This window comes from Schistocerca nitens, chromosome 4, assembly GCF_023898315.1.
Source record: "Schistocerca nitens isolate TAMUIC-IGC-003100 chromosome 4, iqSchNite1.1, whole genome shotgun sequence".
Lineage (NCBI taxonomy): Eukaryota > Metazoa > Arthropoda > Insecta > Orthoptera > Acrididae > Schistocerca > Schistocerca nitens.
Window position 1 is genome coordinate 790,849,097 of NC_064617.1, and position 13,365 is coordinate 790,862,461.

A 13,365-nucleotide genomic window follows, 5' to 3' on the forward strand; every position below is an offset into this window, starting at 1 on the left:
GGAATCGGCCAATTCATACAAATATCTGGGAGTAACTCTCTGTAGGGATATGAAATGGAACGATCACGTAGGTTCAGTCGTCGGTAAAGCGCGTGATAGACTTCGGTTTATTGGTAGAATACTGGGGAAGTGCTATCACTCTACAAAGGAGATTGCTCACAAATCACTTGTGCGACCCATCCTAGAATATTGCTCATGTATATGGGACCAGTACCAGATAGGACTAACAGGTGATATTGAATGTCTACAGCTAAGGGCAGCACGAATGGTCACAGGTTGGATAATCCGTGGGAGGGAGTCACAGAGATAATGAAGGAACTGAACTGACAGACTCTTGAAGAGAGACGTAAACTATCCTGAGAAAGTCTATTAACAAAGTTTCAAGAACTGGCTTTATGTGATTACTCTAGGGATGTACAACCCACTACGTATCGCTCACATACGGATCGTGAGGATAAGATTAGAATAACTACTGCACGCACAGAGGCATTCAAACAATCAGTCTTCCCGCGCTCCATACATGAATGGAACAGGAAGAAACCCTAATAACTGGTACAATGGCACGTACCCTCTGCCATGCACCTCACGATGGCTTGCAGAGTGTCGTTGTGGACGTCGATGTAAAACGGTCGTTGAGGAGACGCTGTTGGTAGCCACTTGGTTTATCTGGGCTCTCAGTTGTCCAACAGCTGCACTTCCGTTCCCCCGTACACAGCTCTGCAGCCGTCGGTCGCACACAGTTGCCCTGACGTCAGTTTTGGATAGCCATGCACGACAGACTTTAACCACGGCGGCACGGGAATAGTTTACAGACTAAAAAAAAGCACCGCCCGCCTCTCGTGGTCGTGCAGTAGCGTTCTCGCTTCCCACGCCCGGGTTCCCGGGTTCGATTCCCGGCGGGGCCAGGGATTTTCTCTGCCTCGTGATGGCTGGGTGTTGTGTGCTGTCCTTAGGTTAGTTAGGTTTAAGTAGTTCTAAGTTCTAGGGGACTGATGACCATAGATGTTAAGTCCCATAGTGCTCAGAGCCATTTGAAAAAAAGCACCGAACAGACCTTGAAGGCCCAATGGTACCGACCGGTCGCCGTGTCATCCTCACCCTAAGGTGTCATCGGATGAGGATATGAAGGGGCATGTAGTCAGCATTCCGCTCTCTTGGCCGTTGTCAGTTTTCGTGACCAGTGCCGTTACTTCTCAATTGGCCTCACAAGGGCTGAGTGCACCCCGCTTGCCAGCAACACTCGACAGACACGGACAGTGACGCATCGAAGGCTAGCCAAGCCCGCAGTCTGGTACCACTACGGCAAGGGCGTTGCCGGCGTTTACAAACCAAGCCATTTCGGAAATGCTTGTACCCACAATGACCATACCTTTTTGGACGTAAGATAAATCCGATTCCGCATTACGACAACGAATGCACTGTTTTCCGTGTCTCCCCAGCATGTTTCCTATACCCACCACAGCTAGTGCTGTCACCTGCAGTCTACGCGCTGACCGTTGAACAGAGGCGGTGGTCACATTAAAGTAAATGGGCCGTGCTTTTACCATTAAATCAATAGTGATTTCGATATTCTTACGATTCTATTGAAATTGTGTAATACTTATTATTAATATGTATCAGTAATACCGGCGCTTCCCTAAATCCAGACTGTTCCTCCTGCCCGCCAAGAACAGCAGAGAACAGGACGGAGAGGCGTAGCGACGCTGTTTCACAGCCTGTCCCCTGCAAGCAACTGCAAACCTCATTAACCGGCGGTAAGACGGCTGCGAGCAGTGTCTCGAAGTGCGACGCCGGGCTCTGTTTATTAGGGATTACTGGGCCACTGCGCCGCCAGCTCTGGCCCCTAATCAGATTTGCCGCTGTAACTCGCTTACCGGCGTCCGTGCCTTTCGCGCCTGACGAGCGATTGTTCTCGACTGGGGTTCGCTTAAGAGTCTGCCCTCTTCTGTGGCCACTTGCCTGACCTCTAAGTCACGCCAATTAGTCTGAATCTCTCTCATGTCCACATTCGTAACAAGCTGGAAGGCGTAAACGTGTTTTTGGTTTGTATGAGGGTTGGTTCAAAGGAAAGATACGAAACAGCACAGTGGCTGTATTTGAAATCTATTCTAATCAACAGAGGAGTGAACAGATCTAATCCACTGTTTCACCAGAGTTGGTGTGGCTGTGACAATTGCCATTTCTCTACTATGTTCTTCCGTTCGTTCGAGTTGAAGCGCTTCTCTTTGAGATGTTCTTTTAGTGGACCATAGACGTGGGAGTAGGAGGACGACGTGTCCAGGATGGAGGACGGATGCTCAGGCTGCTCCCACTTGAAATTGGGCATTACACTTTGTGTGACCTTGGAGAACTGTGGACGCACGTTGTCGTGGAGCAAAATCACTCTTTCGTGAGCAGCCCAGGCCATTTGCTCTTGATGGACTTGAGTAGGCTCTCACAGTACAATTCACTGTTAATGGTCTGTGCGTGCTCGAGGAATTCGAGGAGCACCGGATCTCGGAAGTCGAAAAAGACGGTGAGTATAACCTTTCCTACTGAGGCCACTGCTTTGTTATTTTTAGGGGTATGTTACGACACGTGTTTCCGTTGCCTAGATGTCTCACTACGGTATCCCAAAGCGGCGTATGTAATTTTCAACCAGTTTAGTTGTTACGGCGTTTCGTACTTTTTCATCTGAACAATCATTTGTCTCTGGGCTTCTAAATATACACTGGTAAGCAAAACGTGAGCAAGAAAGTAACTTTTGCATGATCTGTCACTACCAAGTAACATAGCTGGATGAAACTTGAGCTATACATAGAAAGAACTGGTACAGAATAGTAGAGAAGGTAACTGAAAGAAATACGCAATGAGACGAGCAGAAATGACCTTTTATTCAAAGACAATAATTACGCTGAAGTCACTGCGAATGATGATGGTCCCGTGGACATTAGAAAAGGTAGGACATCTTTCTCAAAAGGATATGTGATCGCCACATACGATCAACGCTCCTGTGTCCATCACGTGTTCTTACCCTTCGCCATATGGAGGATACGCTCAGCATTGTCGAACATGATCATTTCCGTGGTTCAAGCGTTTTGTGTGCGGATCCAAATGCTGGCTGGGCACAGGCATGTCTGAACACTCATCGGTCAACGTCGTTATAACACTGTACTCCTACGTCATGTGCGTCTTTTCGGGAATACACTTGACCCCCCACCCAGCCACCCACCCACACACACACATACACACACACACACACACACACACACACACACACACAGACTTCATTTTTATGGATGACAATTCGGGACTGCACCGAACAGCTAATTTGGAACTCTTGGAACGAACATGCAGCAGCTGTCAGCCGCGCCGGTGAAGGAATGGAGTGGTCTGTCGTAAGAACTCCTTGCCGACCTTGTCGCCAGCACGGGAGCTCGCTGCAGAGCATACACTGCAGTTCATGGTGATCACTAAGTTCATTAAGCTCCATGTCCCGCCTTCTGTAATGTCCAGGGGTACCATCGTGAACCGCGTGACTTCAGTGTAATTATTATCTTTGAATAAAAGTTTCATTTCTGCTCGTCTCATTGCGTATTTCTTTCAGGTTATCTTCTCTACTGTACTGTAGCATTTCTTTCTTTGCATGGTCCAATTTTGATCGAGCTATGTTTCTTGGTAGTGACACATCATGCGAAAGTCACTTTCGTTCTTAACGTTTTGCAGACCAGTGCAGATGGTAAACGGCCACGGTGCTCGGGGAGGGGGACGGTTTGGGTTGCATCAACCAGGTTTTCAATGCGTGTTTGTGGAAAGATGCTTGTCTCGGACGCTGCTAAATAGAATCTTCAAAGTGAAGACGTTTTCACTACCGAAATTTACATTTCCATAAACCACTTTACAGTGCATAGAGAGTCGTAACAAAATTAGTCATTCTGTAGTCTGTCCCATTCGCGTATAGTGCAGAGCCGAAAATAACTGTACTTTTTTCCTCTAGCGTGAGGTACGTGATGGAGTCAGTTGAATGGTTACAGAGTCTACTTCGGACACCGGCTCTCTAAATTTATCAAATTTATCGAACAGACTTTTGGGGAAGGAACCAGGTGATTTTCATTATTTCCGACCAGCGCCCTTATTATAACAATAATTGCAAGTGACTCAAGTCTTTCATTTGGACACCACACGGCGGCCTCGCGTTCCTAACCTACCCCGTATTCCTACCGAAACAGGGAACCTACGGTTTAACATAGAATTGAAGACAGCTGTTGTTCGTGGTGAATCTTCACGTCATTCATAGGAGAAGGGCAGAGCCAATGATAAACCGCAATTTTCCGTTATCTTTTGTTTCCAGGTACATACTTTATAACTAGACCACCACACTAGAACTGCTGCCGCTGCCACATTTATGGAAGAATTATGCCGACCTCTCATGATCCTAGCAGTAAGTCTCTGACTCCTTCGACGTCAGCTGTCAGGCCTCTTTGACGAAGACCTAAAATGCTGGAGCCGTGCCGGCCGGAGTGGCCGAGCGGTTCTAGGCGCTACAGTCTGCTACGGTCGCAGGTTCGAATCCTGCCTCGGGCATGGCTGTGTGTGATGTCCTTAGGTTAGTTAGGTTTAAGTAGTTCTAAGTTCTAGGGGACTGATGACCAAAGAAGTTAAGTCCCATAGTGCTCAGAGCCATTTGAACCATTTTTTCAACTGGAGCCGTATTCTACAACAGATTTTTCTAGCACATTGTATGCGGTCTTTTCTACACTACATGTTTCCAGGATAATCCTAACAAACCTGTTTTGGGTTTGGATTCACTTCTTCTTCTTCTTCTGCTCCTTCTTCTGCTTTTACAGTCTCATCGCACCACTTCAATCATTTTCTGGTCACATTCTTCAATAGGTTTTCTTCCGAGGTGGCCAGAACTCTTCATTCATTCTGATTTTATTTGGCGAGCCTCATTTGTAAATCCCTTTTTACTGTTTGTCGTTTGTCTGTTTTTCGTTCAAATCTATTTTTTTTATTTTTCAGTTTCTTTAAGGTTTCTGTTTTGTTGTGCAAATCGTCCAATCGTCCAAGGTTAATTCTAGCTCTATCGTATCCTCCCTGATTTTCTTTACCCATCCTACTTGTTGCTTCATGTTCCAAAGTTTCTGTGTAATTTTTCTTGGTAATTTGGTTTCTGATATCCTCGTAATATGACCAGAAAAAGAAATCTTTTTCCGTATAGTGTCTGCAATGGGATCCACTTCACAGCACACCACTTCATTTGGCACTCTTCACCATTGTCCATCTTTTTTTATGTTTCTTATTTAAGCGTATTCTAGCCATCCTTCTGTCTATTTTCCTAATTTTGTCGATTGTAGTTTTCTGGGTGACTTCAGAAAGAGTTTGACTTCTGTATGTCACTTCTGGCTGAACCATTGTCCTGTAATGTTTTAATTTAGTTTTTATTAATAGACATTTTTATTATATGTAGATCATATTAATTTTTGAGCTTTTATCATTTTATTAGTTCTTTCTTGCACTGAAAATTTCTCGTCCAAGTTGTCTGTTATAATTTCTCCTGGGTATTTAAATTATTTATCTTTTTTTACTTTTCTGTTATTGGCCATTATGTGATTGATTACTAGTGGATCTGCTACCATTATTTTAGTCTTTTCGAATGATGTCTGGAGTTCTCTTTTCCAGGCTTTTTATTTGATTTCTGGCGTCTTGAATGTTATTAGCTAGTAACGCTAAGTTATCTTCGAATCCAAAGCACTTTAAGTTTATTTGATCTTTCTTTCTCCTAATTCTTATGTTTTTAGGATTTTCCTTGTACCATTTCCTCATCACGTACACCAGAGCCCAGCTGAAAAGTAATGACGATAAACCATCTCCCTGTTCTAACCCACCTTCAATCGTAAATGGCTCAGATATTTCTCCTCTGAACTTTACTTTAGATTTGTTGTTTGTTATAGTTTGTCATTTTTATTAATTTGGATGGACACCGAAATTCCTTAGTATCTGCATCATTGAAGATCTGTGGATAGAATCATAAACTCTTTTTTGACTTGCTGTTTTTGTCTTCTCTTGTAGTAATCCGTTACCAATTTTGAAGTGATTATCTGCTCTAGGCAGCTTTTCCAGGGTATATTCTCCTAGTTCCAGTTCAAGTTGATCTTTACAACGACTGTATGGAATTCATGTACAATGATTGTATAGAATTTTTGACTTGACTTTGTATGTTATATCCAAAACAAAAATTCCTCCGTAGTGGTATAGATTTGATTTGTCTGCTTTTTTGTAGGCTATTCTTTGTTCCAGATTTTCTCTATGCATTGGTGTAATGATATCTTCACTGGTTCTGCCGCATATTTCCTAGGTTCCGCAAATGTTTTATCTTCTCCGCTTTCTTTGTCGTTTTAGTGTGCTCTCAAAGCTTTGAAGACTTCATGGATTATGGGTGGGTTTATAATTTCTGCGGCGTTTTACTAGAATTATCTTTGTCTATTTGAAGTAGCTCTGGAGGATCTTCGCAATTTAGCAATTTGTTAAATGTTTTTGCCAAAATGTCTGTAATTTTGTCTACTGATATGGGCCATATTATTATTTTTATTCATGAACCATAATGTTGGATGGTCATATATTTGTAGTTAGCTGATAAATATTTTATAGTAATCGCTTGAGTTTGTTTTGTAGCTATTTGTTTCTATCATTACAAGTATATCTTTTTGATATTGGCGTTTAACCCAGTTATCTTTCTTTCTTCTGTGAGTTCCATGTATGATTCTTCTGTTTTATGACTCTGATGCCTTAACGAGGATTTGCCTTTATCTAGCACTGTTTTATCACCCTCATCGTTCCACCATAGATGTACTTTTCTTGGGTTTGTTGGGGCTATCTGTTCAGCTATTTGTTTGAACCGAAGAACTATTACCTCTAGAACTTCTGTTATTTTTATGTTTTACGTTTGTTATTAGTATTCTTTGTTACTTATCATGTAATGATCTGATCCATTATCTGTCCCTCTCAGAAATTTCCCATTGTAGATTTCCCTGTGGTAATTTTTATCCATACAAAATGATTCAGTTGCCATTCTCCTTTCTTCCAGACAAGATGCTTCCAATTTTTGAGATTATTTAGTCTTCTGTTGAAGAATGTCATGACTTCTACAGAATTCCACTAGTCTCAAGGGATACCTATCTGTTCTTCTTTGTGCTAGTCATTTCCCTTCTTAACTGGGCTTTAAAATCTCCAATTAAAATTCTGGTGTGATTTTTTTATGTTTCTTGTCGTCTGACCTAAAAGCTCCGAAAACTCGTTCCATATTATTTTTATCATTAGTGGAGGCATGGGTATTTATTATCGCACATATTTTGTTTGCAGCTTTTACGGTTACTGTTGCTATCCTGGGAGATAATGATTTAAATTCAATTATGGATTCAATTATTTTGAGACTGACCACAAATCCTGCTCCGAATAGTGGACACTATTTCATTACTCCTTTTCAAGTATTCCCTTAAAAATTCTAAACCCTTGTGATTCTGTTTGGCCTTGATCAGTGTTTCTCATTTCTTCAAGTCCAGTTATTAGAATCCCTTTGCGATACATTTCGTCTGTCAAAATTCCCTGCTTGTATGATGGAATTTATGTCGTGCGTCGCTATGTAGATTATCTGTCCTATCTTGAATGTAAATTTTATTCTTTTGTAAGACTTGGGTATTTACAGATGCTCCAACTCATCTTAGTTGTTTCTCAAGTGACTGCCCACCGTGTCCGCAATTGCCAAGCGGTGGATACGTCCTTAAAAGATTTCCTTCTATATTTGACTTTCAAACGAAGCCAACCACATTTGAAGCAAGCTCAGAGTTACAACTACTATTGTTAACCGTAGAGGTGGTTGTGTGTTTGGACCGCGAGCACTATTTTACTTCGCCCAAGTCCGCCGGCAAGCTGGTGAGGACTTCCATATCCGCCACCTGGGAAGCGCCACGTCGGAGTATCTCCTCTACGCCTGCTACGACTCCACAGTAGTGCCGTAGATTTTGACTCTCTTTTAAATATATCACGTGTTTCTTCTGATGCTAATCCATATTAGTAATTTAATGAGCTTCGAAATAAAAACCTGTGAGGGCTATCCACCATCACCACAATAAACCGCTTAGCATGTTTTGCAACACCCCATTGATAATTTGGCCACTGAGCACTCACAAACACCATCACACTGAAACAACACCTTAGTGTATTATCTATTATATCTGTTAAATAAACGTCGTCCAAACAAGAGAGAAATGTGAGGAAATAGGGTTTATACATGGAAATCGATATCGTACTACCTAGTATTTATTCAAAGTCAAAACTAACAAAGGATCTTACTGCAATGTGCCTCATGAAAAGCAAAAACACAGGGAACAGACTTGAAATACTGAAGTTAAATATGTGACATCGTTAAGAATCTGCTCAACTCACATTTTCCAACAAACAAAAGAAATAACCCAATAAACTTCGCATCCACAATACACAAAGAATCAGTTAAAATGTGTGCTGCTGAAAGTGCAGACTCTGAAATATTAAAATAACACACTATGCAATAGCAAACAGCGACACTTACATCTTCTAAATGCACCGTCAACACTATACGAAGACCAGAAAGCGGCTCGAATACCACTAAGGGGCTGCTCAGCTTAAGGTCCTAGTCCGATGAACAGATCACCACCAACCCTCACTCCACGAGACACTGCTGAGAGGTTTGGAATAAGGACATTGGCGCAAAGACTGGTGATCAGGAACTTTATTGTGTTGTCCATAGAGAAGCGATAACATCAGAATGGGTCGGTGAGAAGGGGTCATTGACTTCGAACGTCGATTAGTCATTGTATGTCAACTGAGTAACAAATCCATCAAGGATCTTTCAGTCCTTCTTAAGCTGCCCAAGTAGACTGATAGCTACGTCTCTGAAGTGGAGACGCGACCGAACAAACACAGCTAAGACAAGACCAAACAGACATCATGAACTGACAAAAAGTGACCATCGACGTGGCGCAGGCTTATTGTAAGAAATCGCATGAAATCGGCAGAAGGAATAACTTAAAACTTCCAACGTGAGCAGTTATTGCGAACTTCAATGCGACGTGCTTTTAACACTTTTCACGTCGAAACTGTCTAGGAATCTGGCAGAGAACCCAAAGAGCTTCTGGTCATATGTAAAGCACACCAGCAGCAAATCGCAATCGGTACCTTCACTGCGCGATAACAATGGTGATGCCAGTGATGACAGTTCCACTAAAGCAGACTTACTAAACACGGTTTACGAAACTCCTTCACCGAAGAGCTCTAAGTAAATATTCCAGAATGCGAATCTTGAAGAACTGCCAGCATGAGTAACTTAGAAGTGAATATCCTTGGTGTAGGGAAGCAGTTTAAATCACATAAATAAGGCAAGACATCCGGTACAGATTGCATATCAGTCAGGTTTCTTTCAGAGTATATTCGGGAGGACGACGGTTCAATCCTGCGTCCGGCCATCCTGATTTTGGGTTTCAGTGATTTCCCTAAATCGCTCCAGGCAAATACCGGGACGGTTCCTTTGAAAGGGCACGGCCGACATCCTTCCCAATCCTTCCCCAATATGATGAGACCGATGACCTCGCTGTCTGGTCTTCTCCCCCAAATAACCCAATCTTTCAGAGTATGCTGATACAATAGCTGCTTACTTAGCAATCAGATATACCTGCTCGCTCGTCAAAAAATCCGTACCTGAAGATTGGAAAGTTGCCCAAGTCACACCAATACCGAAGAAAGGGTATAGGAGTAATCCACTGAATTATAGAACCATATCTTCAACGCCGATCTGCGGTAGAATTTTAGAACATAAACTGTGTTCGACCATTATGACTTACCTCGAAGAAAATGATTTATTGACAAATAGTCAGCACGGATTCAGAAAATATAATTCTTGTGAAACACATCTAGCTCTTTATTCTCACTACGTATTGACAGCTCTCGACAGGGGCTGTCAAGTTGATTCCATGTTTTTCACTTTTAGAAGGCCTTTGACACCATTCCTCACCACGACTTCTAACAAATTGCATGCCTGTGGGGTATCGCTTCAGTTGTGCGGCTGGATTAGTGAGTTCCTTTCAGAAAGATCACAGTAATTGACGGAAAGCCATCGTGTAAAACACAAGCAATATCTGGAGTTCCCCAAGGAAGAGTTCTATGCCCGCTGTTGTTTCTGATCTATGTAAACGCCATAGCAGATGATCTAAGCTGTCATCATTGTTTGCAGATGATGCTGTCATTTGCCGTCTCGTAAAGTCATTAGATGATCAAGACTAATTGCAAAATGATTTAGACAACATGTCTTGAAACACGTATGTATTCATTACCAGCGATGGCGAGGCATGACAGAATCTCTGACCAGAGAGTTATTTATCGTTGCTAGTCTGCGCTTGACCGCGCGAAGTTAGTTGTGTGTGGCGAGTCGGCAGAGGGAGTAGACAGTTGGATAGTTGTACTCAGTCAGTGCTAGTGTGTAGCGAGTCGGCATGCGTCCGAGGTGTGCTCTGCACACGAATCTGGTCAGGATTGTGGTGGACGATATGTATATTATTGTAGAAGGTAATGAAGCAGCATTGCGCTCAGCTAATAACGTATTTTAATTGTAATTAGTTTGTTCAAAATTGATGCCCCAATAATAACTTTTTACACTCCTGGAAACTGAAATAAGAACACCGTGAATTCATTGTCCCAGGAAGGGGAAACTTTATTGACACATTCCTGGGGTCAGATACATCACATGATCACACTGACAGAACCACAGGCACATAGACACAGGCAACAGAGCATGCACAATGTCGGCACTAGTACAGTGTATATCCACCTTTCGCAGCAATGCAGGCTACTATTCTCCCATGGAGACGATCGTAGAGATGCTGGATGTAGTCCTGTGGAACGGCTTGCCATGCCATTTCCACCTGGCGCCTCAGTTGGACCAGCGTTCGTGCTGGACGTGCAGACCGCGTGAGACGACGCTTCATCCAGTCCCAAACATGCTCAATGGCGGACAGATCCGGAGATCTTGCTGGCCAGGGTAGTTGACTTACACCTTCTAGAGCACGTTGGGTGGCACGGGATACATGCGGACGTGCATTGTCCTGTTGGAACAGCAAGTTCCCTAGCCGGTCTAGGAATGGTAGAACGATGGGTTAGATGACGGTTTGGATGTACCGTGCACTATTCAGTGTCCCCTCGACGATCACCAGTGGTGTACGGCCAGTGTAGGAGATTGCTCCCCACACCATGATGCCGGGTGTTGGCCCTGTGTGCCTCGGCCGTATGCAGTCCTGATTGTGGCGCTCACCTGCACGGCGCCAAACACGCATACGACCATCATTGGCACCAAGGCAGAAGCGACTCTCATCGCTGAAGACGACACGTCTCCATTCGTCCCTCCATTCACGCCTGTCGCGACACCACTGGAGGCGGGCTGCACGATGTTGGGGCGTGAGCGGAAGACGGCCTAACGGTGTGCGGGACCGTAGCCCAGCTTCATGGAGACGGTTGCGAATGGTCCTCGCCGATACCCCAGGAGCAACAGTGTCCCTAATTTGCTGGGAAGTGGCGGTGCGGTCCCCTACGGCACTGCGTAGGATCCGACGGTCTTGGCATGCATCCGTGCGTCGCTGCGGTCCGGTCCCAGGTCGACGGGCACGTGCACCTTCCGCCGACCACTGGCGACAACATCGATGTACTGTGGAGACCTCACGCCCCACGTGTTGAGCAATTCGGCGGTACGTCCACCCGGCCTCCCGCATGCCCACTATACGCCCTCGCTCAAAGTCCGTCAACTGCACATACGGTTCACGTCCACGCTGTCGCGGCATGCTGCCAGTGTTAAAGACTGCGATGGAGCTCCGTATGCCACGGCAAACTGTCTGACACTGACGGCGGCGGTGCACAAATGCTGCGCAGCTAGCGCCATTCGACGGCCAACACCGCGGTTCCAGGTGTGTCCGCTGTGCCGTGCGTGTGATCATTGCTTGTACAGCCCTCTCGCAGTGTCCGGAGCAAGTATGGTGGGTCTGACACACCGGTGTCAATTTGTTCTTTTTTCCATTTCCAGGAGTGTATAAAGTAACTCATTTAAAGAAAAAGATTCATTTCAAGCTAAATAATATTTCCTATGCATTCCCTCCAAGAATCAAAATTAAATATAAGCCAGCATTGCACGAAGCTATGCCGAAAAATAAGAGCAGATATAGATGCAGTTTTACTGAGGTAAGAATTTTGGTTTAATTATTTCACAGGGCCGTAGGTCAGCGCTGCTGTCCTTATAAAATTTGTCAGGTTTAATTATTGCTGTTGAGTTGTTACATTCAGTTCATGGTTCATTATTTAATTAATGTTATTGTGGGTTTGTGATCAATCTTCATCCCTTAACGATATTTTGTGGGGAGTTTACATTTGCGCAATTTTTATTCTTTAGTTTTGCAAGGAAGTTACGCTTGACTCATTTTTAATATTCAGTTTTGTGGGAAGACAACATGTGGCACACATTTTTTTTATAATCATTGACTTTCAACTTTATCACGGGGAGGTTACACTTGGCGACATCCGGACCAGGATCGTATTTCTTTGTGAATCTTCTGATAAGTAGTCAGATATCTGCTCTTATTTACTTAATATAATTAGCATTTGGCGCAACTTTACTAAATTTGTCAATCTTTCTTCCACAGATCATCGGAAATTTGTTGCTCTCTGTTGTACTTGTGTCTGTTGGATTTTGTATTATCTTTGTTTCATTTGTGAATAATTGTTTTGTGTAAAAATGCCGCGAAAAACTGTTAATAGTACATCTCGAGGTATAATGAGTGAAATAACCGAATTAAACAACTTGACCGATAGTACTTGCGACACGCAGTGTAATGATGACAATCCTTCAATTACGGACAATCAGTGTGTACCGACCACTAATGTTGATTTTGATCCTAGTGATGAACAGACGAACTCAATTGTGTCCTCTGTTAATTTGACGACAATTGATGACGCGGGGCGTTCTGTTGCAATGAGCTCTGCCCAGCTTAACACAACCGGTTTGCAAAATTTACAGACAAATTTTTCTATTGAAAATGAACAGAGTAATCAGAGTACGACATATTTATTTAATTCCGGTGTAGTGACTAACAGTGCTCATCCGATTGGCAAACATTTCCAAGAATCACAGAATAAACAAATGGTCAGACAAAACGTGACAATTGCAGGTACGCCATCAAACAGCACAGAGAATAGAGTAGGTAATATTGGGGTGGATCAAGTTATGGCATTTTTTAAACAACTTAATGAAAAAATAGACAGCAATTCCAAACAGTCGAATGAAAGACAAGATAACAACCACAAACAACTTAGTGA